We start from the raw sequence: 10214 nt of genomic DNA on the forward strand, positions 1-10214 counted from the left end.
ATCCATAGTTTCTGAAGTACACTGTGTTGGTTAGTCTGTGTTCACCACAACCATCCATTTTCTTCCCTACCCTCCCTTGTTCCATGCCTCAGAAGGCTGATTTGAATTTACTGCGTTACCAGTTGTCTTGCCCTCTTTCCAGGTGGGTCAGGCCAATGAAAGTTGCTGAGCATGATCAGAGGACTAAGAAGACTATCATCTCTCTCCACACAGGGTGCAGTAATAGCTGAATTCCACAGCACCCTCTCTCTTACAACCCAAGCTCTCTTGAGACACAGAATCCTATTCCTGGCTAAGGGTGTGTACTCTGGCATGGAAGGATATTTCCCAATGCAGTAGTCACTTGCACACATCCGTGAAAAGTGTGTGAACAAAGGAACTGCTGTCCGGCTTCTTCCACTGCCTACTACAATGCCTTGCCCTGAGCAGTCCCACTACTAAAACATATTATTTAAAGAACTCTGTGGGTTAAGAAGAGCAATCAATAGCTAAAAATTTCAGTTGGAAGCCTATTGATTTTCCCCCATTTTAGAAAGATCACAAGCCTGGAAGAACAATAGACAGTTTCTTCTGGTGACTATTCTGAGCACTGACTGTGACGCTTTCCCAAGGGCACTTGTCTGAAGTTCACCTCTCGTCACTCCTACCGACATGTCCCCCGTAAAGAGCAAAGCAACTTCAGCTCCCGTCAGATGGATTTCATAATTCATCTCCAATAGTTCATGCGGATGTCTAGTGAGACTAGCATGGCTATGTGTTGCTATCTGTGTCAGATTTCATGTGTGTTCTTCTGTTTAAAGATGCCAAGAAGCCCCTTAAGATTTTTAGGGAACAGAACCATGTCTTCAAAAAGATCTTTTCATTCTCACCAGGAAAAATAATTCACTTGATTTCTGTTCCTTTTCCAAAATGGCTTGTTTCCTCCTTGCTGGCAATGTGTCACCTCTTCTGAGCAGATTCACTCACAGGCACAAGGAGAGTGTTGCCGTAACTTAAAGAAAGGCGATCTTGAGGGAGTCTCAGACAATGAATCCCAGAACATGATTTTCAGATGTTGCCACTTTAATGAAACACAGGATATATATTGCTGCCAGGTAGCTCCAATGCTCATTTTTAAGCTTTCCTTATGTTACCATTTATTTGCCCAAAACACTGCCTTATGTTATTTTCTCCATTTCTATTTGCCTACATTTCTGTAGAGCATTCCTAACACTCCAGACTCTTTAAAGCCCATTTGAAAAATAGCCACTAACAAGAGAAAGATCTTTTAAAGCCCCTGGGCAACTGCATTCAGGTAAGAACAAAGAATTTAATTTGAGGCTGAGAAGTAATGAGACTTGTGGGAATTCCAAACCTTGTTCAGCAGTACACGCTTGAGAATTCTTTCATATCAGTGGTTGCCTTGTATTAAAATAACAGTTTGAGATATAGGTGATATCTCTAATATCAATTGTTTCTAGAGTCATAACCCCCAGTATTATTCAGGCAAATGGCTGTTCTCAGCACTGAGCCCCTGGATACCTAGCTTTCCCCAAAGGCTGGTAGCTCTCTGAATAGCCATAGCAACCCTGCAGTTCCCCTTCCTGCCTCAGAGTATCAGAGAACACTATCTGCTCAGCTCTGATCTATATGGAGTCCATCAACAATGCCATGAGTGCAAAAGAGCAGAGGAAAAGTAGTACCCTCCATCCTTGAAATGTTAAAGAGCTCAAAAAAATGCTCCTAAGTGAGTCTGTGGGGTTATGTACAGAGAATATCCCCCAAAGCAATTGGAATATCCAAGCAAGAATGCAACTTGGGTAGGTATGGTGGTTGCCTGTACACACCTAAAACTCTCAGGACACTGACATACTATTAAAGAGGTTCTGGACAACCTGGGCTACACAGAGTCTGAAGCCAGGCTTAACTGCATACCAAGAACCTATATGTTGGGCTGGAGAGATGGCTCAGTGTAAGAGCACTGACTGCTCTTCCAAAGGTCCCGAGTTCAAATCCCAGCAACCACATGGTAGCTCACAACTATCTGTAATGAGATCTGACACCCTCTTCTGGAGTGTCTGAAGACAGCTACAGTGTACTTACATATAATAAATCTTTTTTAAAAAGAACCTATGTGTTGTTTTTCTTTTTTTTTTAATGAATGTAGCCTAAGGAAGCTAATTTCATCTTCCACTTTGTGGGTTTAGGAGAGCACCTCTCATAGAGAATGCCATCAAAATGGACCTACTACAGCTGTGTTGATTTGTGATCACAGAGTCCACTGCTGTCCTGAATATTACCTTTCACTTTCTATTGTAACTAAATAAGTCATTGACTATATAAAAAGAGTCTTTATTGAACCCTAAGCCAGGGGTGGAGGTAAAGACAGAGGTAGCCAAGTGTGGTTACTGATCTCGAGATTGCAACCTGCCTGAGAAAAGAAATCTTAACCAAAGAATATGGGTTAGAGGAGTAATTAAATACATGGCCCAAGTTCAAAACCGCACAGTATGTTTGTGGGAACTGGAGGAAACTCTGAGTGAGTGTGTGTTGTTGATATGGGGACAGCTATGTCAAGGACCTCAATGCTTCAGACTCATGGGAGTGGCAAAGCCTTTCCCTGGTGAGGCATGGAGGCATGGCAAAGGCTCTGTCTTATCCAAGTGCTTACAAATGATTGACCTCTCAGTCACAGCTTCCTCCGGGATGGTTGCAGCCTGAGCCTGCTTCCCTCCAGAGATCTCCTACCAAGATTAACTGAACCTGCATCCAATAAACCTACTTCTGCAATTTCCCAGAGGTATGAAATAAACTTTCTGCATTTCCCGGTTGCTGCTGCTGGTACATCAGAGTGCACATGGCTTACCCCACCCCAGCACTTCTGTCTGTGTGTCTGTCCTTTCCTCGTTCTCTTTTTTTTTCCTCTTTATTTTTATTATTTTGTTTTTATTTTTATTTATTTATTTATTTTGTTTGTTTGTTTGTTTTGTTTTCCTCGTTCTCTTATCACCACAGTTAGGTCAGTCTCTGAAGCTGTGTATAGCAAAGTACATGTTGACACCATTGGGGCTAAAGAAGACAGCCACATCAGTACAGAAGTCAAGATGCAGCTTTCCATATAAGCGCCGATTAGTGTAGCTTGCATCTTTTAGGACGACCTTATCTGTGGGAATATTGTACTCCACCATTTTTATATCCTCGTTCTCATGCTTTCAGAAGTATCAGTTAAATAAGAGTTATGCCAAGTTTCAAAATGAACTAGACCTCTCTCTCTCTCCTCTTAGAAACCAATTTCTTTAAAAGCCAAAACAAAGACAAAATTCAGTTTTCTGGGTTTCATCACCTCCAAAGCCCCACTCGGGTGGTTACTTTTGGGAGCTGGCTCACCTTGAGAAATGCTGAAGTGGTCCTTCCTGGTGTCTGTGAGGGCGACCAGAGGAGGCGGGTGAGGAATTGTAGTGGCTAGTCCTGGTTGTCAACTTGACTATATCTGGAATGAATTATAAACCAGCGTTAGAAGGCTTACCAGTGATCCTAATCTGGAGGCTGGGACATACAAGTTTCTGACCTGGATCTTGGCATGGAAATCTTGAGGCATAATGGCTGTGAATTTCAGAAGATTAAGACAAGGGGAGATCTCTGAGTTCAAGGTCTTCTGGCATTAAAGGTGTGGTGGCACACACCTTTAATCTGGGCTACACCTTCTGCTGGAGACCTACATAAGGACATTGGAAGAAGGAAGATAGTCTCCTCTCCCTCTCCCTCTCCCTCTCCCCCCCTCTCTCTCTCCTTTGCCTGCTTGCCTTGTGGGACTGAGCAACTACTAGATCCTTGGACTTCCATTCACAGCTGCTGTTGACCATTGTTGGGAGTTGGACTATAGACTGTAAGTCATCAACAAATTCCTTTATTATATAGAGACTACCCATAAGTTCTGTGACTCTAGAGAACTCTGACTAATACAGGGACCCAATGAAGTGACCATGATTACAGGCACCAGTCAATCAGGCAAGGGCCTAGAGAGAACAGAAAGGTTAGACAAAGGTGATTTCTTCACTCAATTCCAGAAGCTGAAAAGTCTAATATGAGAGACCATGAGATACACCCTTGCCCAGGGTGGGAGGTGAGAGGAGGTAAGGGGTGGGGAGGGAGGTAAAGAAGCAGGAGGAGGTAAGGGGGAAAGAGTGAGAGAGAGCTGAATTTCTTTTTATAACATGAACCTGCTCCAAAATCAGCATTAATCCCCATGAGGGCAGAGCCTTCATCTTTTAAAGGTACCATTACTCAACACTAATACACTGGGAACTCTTCCCAGCATGCAAAATTTGGGGCAGGGCATATACTGAAACTTTAGAACTGACAATCTTACGACAGCTGCTGGGATTGCCTGAGAAGCTTGGTTTTATGGGCTATTCCAGGTGATGGGACTCCTGCCACAAGTCTGGGAACCATAGATATTGTGCCAATTTCAGAAACATCTTCTTATCCCCATTTGTGATGCCCAAATCTGGATTAAGATATTCTTCTTTACATTGCAGGGCTTCTTTTCCCAGCCCTTACAGGTTTCCAGGAAACCCTAGTGGGCGTCACGACACATGGAAAGGCTCCAGATTGTGTGTGAAAAATGGCGGATGGGCACACACTTTTTCTTAGGTTACCAGAGGCTCCAGAACACAGGAGAGGGGATCTGCTGCTGAGGACTGACTGAGTTCTCTAGGTTTCCACTTCAGAACTCAGGTGTCTTTCTAGGGTGAGTACATACATAGATACCAGGTAAAATAAGCAAGAGAATTCTCATGCCAAGTACTAAAATGAATCGGCATCGTTGGCTGAACACCCTGGATGAATGCAATACATTGAACCTATTCATTCCTTCCAGGAGCCCTGGAACCCTCTGGAATGGACAGCACCATCCCCACTTCAGCTTTGAGGAGCATCAGATATACTAGTTATCGGGCAATCAATAGTTATCAGATACCACTGTAAGCACTTCACAAGAGCTCAGCAACTCTTCCAACAAGTCTAGAGAGCAGATTCTATTATCTCCATGTTACAAATGAAGAAACAGCCTTCCCATAAGTCCACTTCTCTCATCTCTATCACAAGAAATAACAATAGTAGCCCTGCACGCAGGAGCTATTCTAAGCATCCTTTTATTGAAGAGGAGCCTAAAACAAAAAAAGGGGCAAATAACTTGCCCATTCTCGTAGCAAGAGGTGGAACTAGAATCCAAAAATACTCTCTACTGTCTCAGTTCTAGTTTTGACCTTGCTGGATAAGTGTTTTTTTTTTTTTTTTTTTTTTTCAGGCCTGAGCTTGTGTGGACGCCATGTCTAATCTAGTAACTTCCTTTGTCATTTTAAAGCTCCATGCACAAGGTAAGCAGGATTCTGGGCACAGCTCCTAAGTTTCTACACAGTCCTCCATTACCACCTTGTGTTGCCTGCAGGTCTCCGGTGACAGCATGCCAGGCCACCCTCAGCTGGTTCCCAGACCACACAAGGTCACACCAGTCACTCAGGGATGCCAGAGCTCACAGCTGCCTTTTACAATCACGGACACAATGAGAGCAGACAGCCCGGCTGCTCACACGGCTTCCAGATATCACATTACTAATATTGCCTCGGCGCAGTGTTCTGAGACCATTCTGAGCCCGGTTACAAAAATAGTCATGACTCTCATCGGGGCTGAGACTGTTGGTTTTGTTAGGTGAGAACACTTGAGGAATATAAAATGCATGAGAAAGAGTGGCAAAGAGGAAAAGCATTCGAAAGGATGTATAGGGTCAAACAGAAGTCACCCAGCAGTGGAGAACCACCTGACCATGGCTTTCGGCGCAGCTTAAACCTGGGGTCTGAAGAGTTAATCAGTTCCTCTTCCCTTTGGTTCCTTCCAAATTACAAAATGTTGAATTGGATCGTGTGCCTTTAACTGCGTGTGCATGTGTTAAAAGCAAAACTACGGCTCTTTTTAATGTCCCCTGGTCTACATACAGGCACATCCACATCATGAGATTTGTGTGCTCAAAGCACACCGCATTTGTATGCCTAACCACTGATTTCTGCGGGGCTCTTAATGTTATGCAAGACTTTTCCCTTCCTTTGCTCACCTCCTGTGACTATGCTGATTCGGCATTTTATAGACGCATCAATTTTCCTTTAGAAGCTGTGCCGAGAATGTGCGAGTCCCTGGGCCAGTTTCTTATTGAAATCAGATGCAGAATCAGCTCACAGTTCGGTGATAGGCTGCCCCCTAGTGAAACTTTTCAGCTCCGCAGTCAACCTGCAAATTCCCCGCAAAGAGCTCTGCAGAGCCTTCTCAACAAAGAAGAAATGTCCTTCAGAGGAGGGTGGTGGACCCTCGTGTAATTCGATCTTCGACCTGTTTTCTGGGCGTTCTGTGAAATTTTTCCTTGATAATTCAAAATTGTCTTAAAAACATACCCTCAACGCTCATTCTTTTGTATGCCAATAAAAATACCTCTGGGAGTGAAAGCTGCTAAGGGCTGCACTAGGGAGCCGCATCTGTTTCTGCTTATTACACCTGCCTATTGTGTGATTCGATGTATCTGCACAACGCAAGCATGCTATGTGCTTCAGGCTCCCTAGCCTCTACTTTCTACAGAAGCTAAAGATTTGTCTTTATAGGGGGTTAAATTTTGTAGAGGCATTTTGCATGCTCCTTACGTGGAAAGTCCCAAGTCTAGACATTATTGCTACTACTATAGAATTATTTGTTTTAGACGAGACTCTTAAATGTTAAGCTAAATGTTGCTTATGGGTTGTATTGTTGCAGATGTGAAATTTCCCATAATTAATACAGCCCATAAATTATAAGTTAATATTCAGCAACTTGATAGCAGTAGCAAATTTATCCATCTTTGATGAGTGTGTCCATGACACTCCTTTCCAGGAACACTTCAGCCGAAGGCATCCTCAGTCTGAATGATTGTCTGAACGTTCACTCTGAACATCAGGGGATGAGATGGATGACTGACAAGTGCTGCATCAGCTGGGCGTTGGACCCGTGTTCTCATTTTCTGGTATTTCATTGGTATAGATGCCATCCAAGATTAGAATCAAAGAGTGTTCTTCATTTTGTTTCATGACTGTATTGTGGCTTCTGAACTTCTCTAGAAGAATGTTTCTCTTAGTTTCAACTACTTATGTATTTTATTAAGTATTATCCACTTTATAGATAGCTGAGGGCTTTTGTTGTTGTTGTTCTATGAAACAACAGTTACTGTCAGACATTGGGACACTTACTTCAGAAATAATGCGATCTGGCTCACCCTCATCATCATCCCTCCAACCCACTGCCTGTTACTAGCCATCAGGCTCAAACCAAAGCTCTTTCCCATCAACGTCGTTCCATATCTTGCCCTTGCAATTCCTGAGGACTCTGTGTTGCTCCCACTTTAAGATGCACACAGAAAGGTCAGCATCTTGCCTCGGTTCGAGTGTTCTAAATTAAAGGAACCTGCTCCATCGATCCCAGACAAGACTGAATGAGGGCTATCCCTAGAGAGTGGAAGACAGGCCAGGCCTCTCCCCAGAGAGTCTCCCCAAGGTTGTTCTTTCTTTCTAACCATGAATAAGTTATGAAGGTGAAATTTCTCTACTTACACAGAGGCATTGATAGATCCGGAGGAGGAGGGGCCTTCAGAGAAGCACTGCTGAGAACAGGTTAGAAGCAACAAGCCAGCAAGCGCCCCCTGCCGGTGCACTGACTATCCTGCGGTGCTCAGGAAAGATACTCCGTGACTACCCACCAAGTTCATTCAGGGGCTGGCAATTTTGTGCCTGGGCAAATATTGGCAATACTTTTCTCCTTCAGTCATTAAACTGGGGGAAATTGTTTTATTTTGGATTTGATTTGCCTTGGGTTTTAGTCCATTGCTGACACTCAGAATGAATAGCCACTACTAAGAATCCTTGCTTCCGGGATGTGAAGACCTTTCTAGAATACATAATCTGCCTTCTTCTTCTTTTTTTAATAACTCACCGCAAGGGGATATTAATATTTTTCTATTTTTAGGATGCCTATAAGAAGCAGTGTATGAGGATAGATAAATGATGACTCAGTGATACTGACTTTTTTTTTTTTTTTTTTTTTTTTTTGATGAAATAACACCCTTTCCTGCCCTGGTGTTGGGCTTGCCCGTGTGCCTTGCTGAGACCAACGGGCATAAGTACTTTCCCATTCCTCATCTGGGTATTATGGGATGTCATGTGTCTCTGATCGCTTCCTAACCTATCTTTGCCTCCATAATAGCTAATGACCTAGGAATATAAAGTTAGGGAATCCTGTCTCTAATCCACACTTGTAAACCACATCCAGCCTTGAGTTTGTTCCTTAAGACGGTTTTTTTTCTCATTAAGTCCCTAGCCTCAGAGGCAAATTAGGAGGAAAGAAAAATTATCCCCGTTTTATAGATGACAAGATTGAAGTGGGTGAAAACTTGGTTAAAGAAGAAGTTTGTAAGTGCCTGCAAAAACTTCAGCCCAAGTCTGTCTCTCCTCCTTTTGCTTTGTTGTTTTGTGAACTGAGGTGTCCAGGATGTTTGACTGACTGGTGGGGAAAGGTAAATAAGAATACTGAGTGACACAATCAGCAGGTGGCACTTATATGACAAGAGTTTTAAACAATTATTGTTTAAAAAGCATTAGAGCTGCCAGGCGGTGGTGGTACACGCCTTTAATCTCAGCACTTGGGAGGCAGAGGCAGGCAGATTTCTGAGTTCAAGGCCAGCCTGGTCTGCAGAGTGAGTTCCAGGACAGCCAGGGCTACACAGAGAAACCCTGTCTCGAAAAACCAACCAACCAAACAAACAAACAAACAAACAAAGAAGCATTAGAGCTGTTCTTTGTGAATTCAAAAGATAAAATTTTTGCTGAAGTGGACTGTGGACTGTGATAGAAGGTAGAGGGTTTGTTTTCAGATCTAGACTGTTGGTAAAGGATGGAAGTCCCCAAGTAGGGGAATTATGTAGTTAAAGAAAATAAGCCATCTACCCAGCTGCTGATCTGAGCTTTGAAATGACTCTTTTATCATTAGCAGCTTCTCAAACTAAGGGGAAGCAGAGACTGAACCATGATGCTTGTCACAAAGGCCTAGAGAGCAGCTTTCCAGGGTCCTGGTACTGCATCAAATTATAAGGAACCAACCAATGTTGGTCCCAGGGTCAGATGCTTGAACATAGCTAAAGGGGAACTAAAAAGACCATGAGACCCCACAATTGGGCTGGAGAATCCTATATGTAGCTAGCAATTATCAGTGTGACTTCCGGGCCACCTGGGAAGAAGCTCCGTGACATTTGTAGAACTTCCACAAGGCTTAAACATTTTTGTTGTTGTTGCAAAACTAAGATTTGGGGTGCCAAGCTGTGCAAGTTGATATTGTATCTTTTAGTGCTATATACACACACACATATATACACTCACACACACACACACACACACACACACATACACACACATATATTTGATGATACAGCTCAAATTGATAATTGTATTAATGTTACTCTTTTAGGTATAGCCATTTTAACATCCCAGGGCATAAGGTGGATGCTGTGTCCAGCACTTCTGCAGTGTCTGTCTCCAGGTGCCTAAGTTGTGTCAAGGAGATGCAAGAGCACAAGTGAGTTGTAAAGTAAACTAGCTGCCTTTCTGTCAAAACATCATTTCTATTCCCACAGAAGAATGAAGGACACATCATGGTTATTCAGTCACATATCTTAATAGTATGTTCAGGAATTTTCTCAGATACGAACCAATTAAACCTGGCACGTCAAAGAATACAGTTGACAGGATTACTGCCTATGAATCAATGTGAGCTTTCTTGACAGAAATAGAATCTTGAAAACCTCGCCTTGACCGCTGTGAACCCAACAGCACCCTTGTATGTACAGCTATGGAACTCAGCAAACAGCTTTCCAAACGGCCAGTGACTGAAGGCGCTCATGAGTCAATAATCTCACCAAAGGGCAATGCAAACCTACGCATTCTAGCATGAACGCATAAAGAAAGTTCTCGCTTGATTTCAGATACTGCTCTGCAGTCAATCTCTATGAAACTGACACTCGTTGAGTTTTGGTAAATTTAGAGAAGAAAGGGAGAGCTATCTGAAATGACTATTAAGTGGTGCTCTTAGTTTTTTTTTCTAGCTGTATGTCAGTGTGAGGCTAGATTGTTTTTCTGCATGCTTCAATCAGAGCACCATATAGATTAAATACA

The 10214-nt window shown here is 43.0% G+C and overlaps 2 long non-coding RNA genes across 3 annotated transcripts; one reads left to right on the top strand and one right to left on the bottom strand.

Annotated features, from left to right (window-relative positions):
- Window positions 1-905: 905 nt before the first annotated feature.
- Gm39835 lies at window positions 906-3652 on the bottom strand. The gene is made up of 3 exons (XR_866363.2): window positions 3548-3652; window positions 3367-3469; window positions 906-1060 (listed from the first exon to the last, which is right to left on the bottom strand). It is a non-coding gene; the product is annotated as a predicted gene, 39835 (long non-coding RNA).
- An 871-nt stretch (window positions 3653-4523) lies between these two features.
- Window positions 4524-5674, top strand: Gm33753. 2 transcript variants are annotated; one of them, XR_374566.2, is made up of 4 exons: window positions 4524-4729; window positions 4859-4961; window positions 5288-5357; window positions 5429-5674. It is a non-coding gene; the product is annotated as a predicted gene, 33753 (long non-coding RNA). The 2 variants fall into 2 exon arrangements; XR_374565.2 differs by having other exon boundaries at window positions 5288-5674.
- The last annotated feature ends 4540 nt before the right edge of the window (window positions 5675-10214 follow it).

This window comes from Mus musculus, chromosome 2, assembly GCF_000001635.26.
Source record: "Mus musculus strain C57BL/6J chromosome 2, GRCm38.p6 C57BL/6J".
NCBI classification, from domain to species: Eukaryota; Metazoa; Chordata; class Mammalia; order Rodentia; family Muridae; genus Mus; species Mus musculus.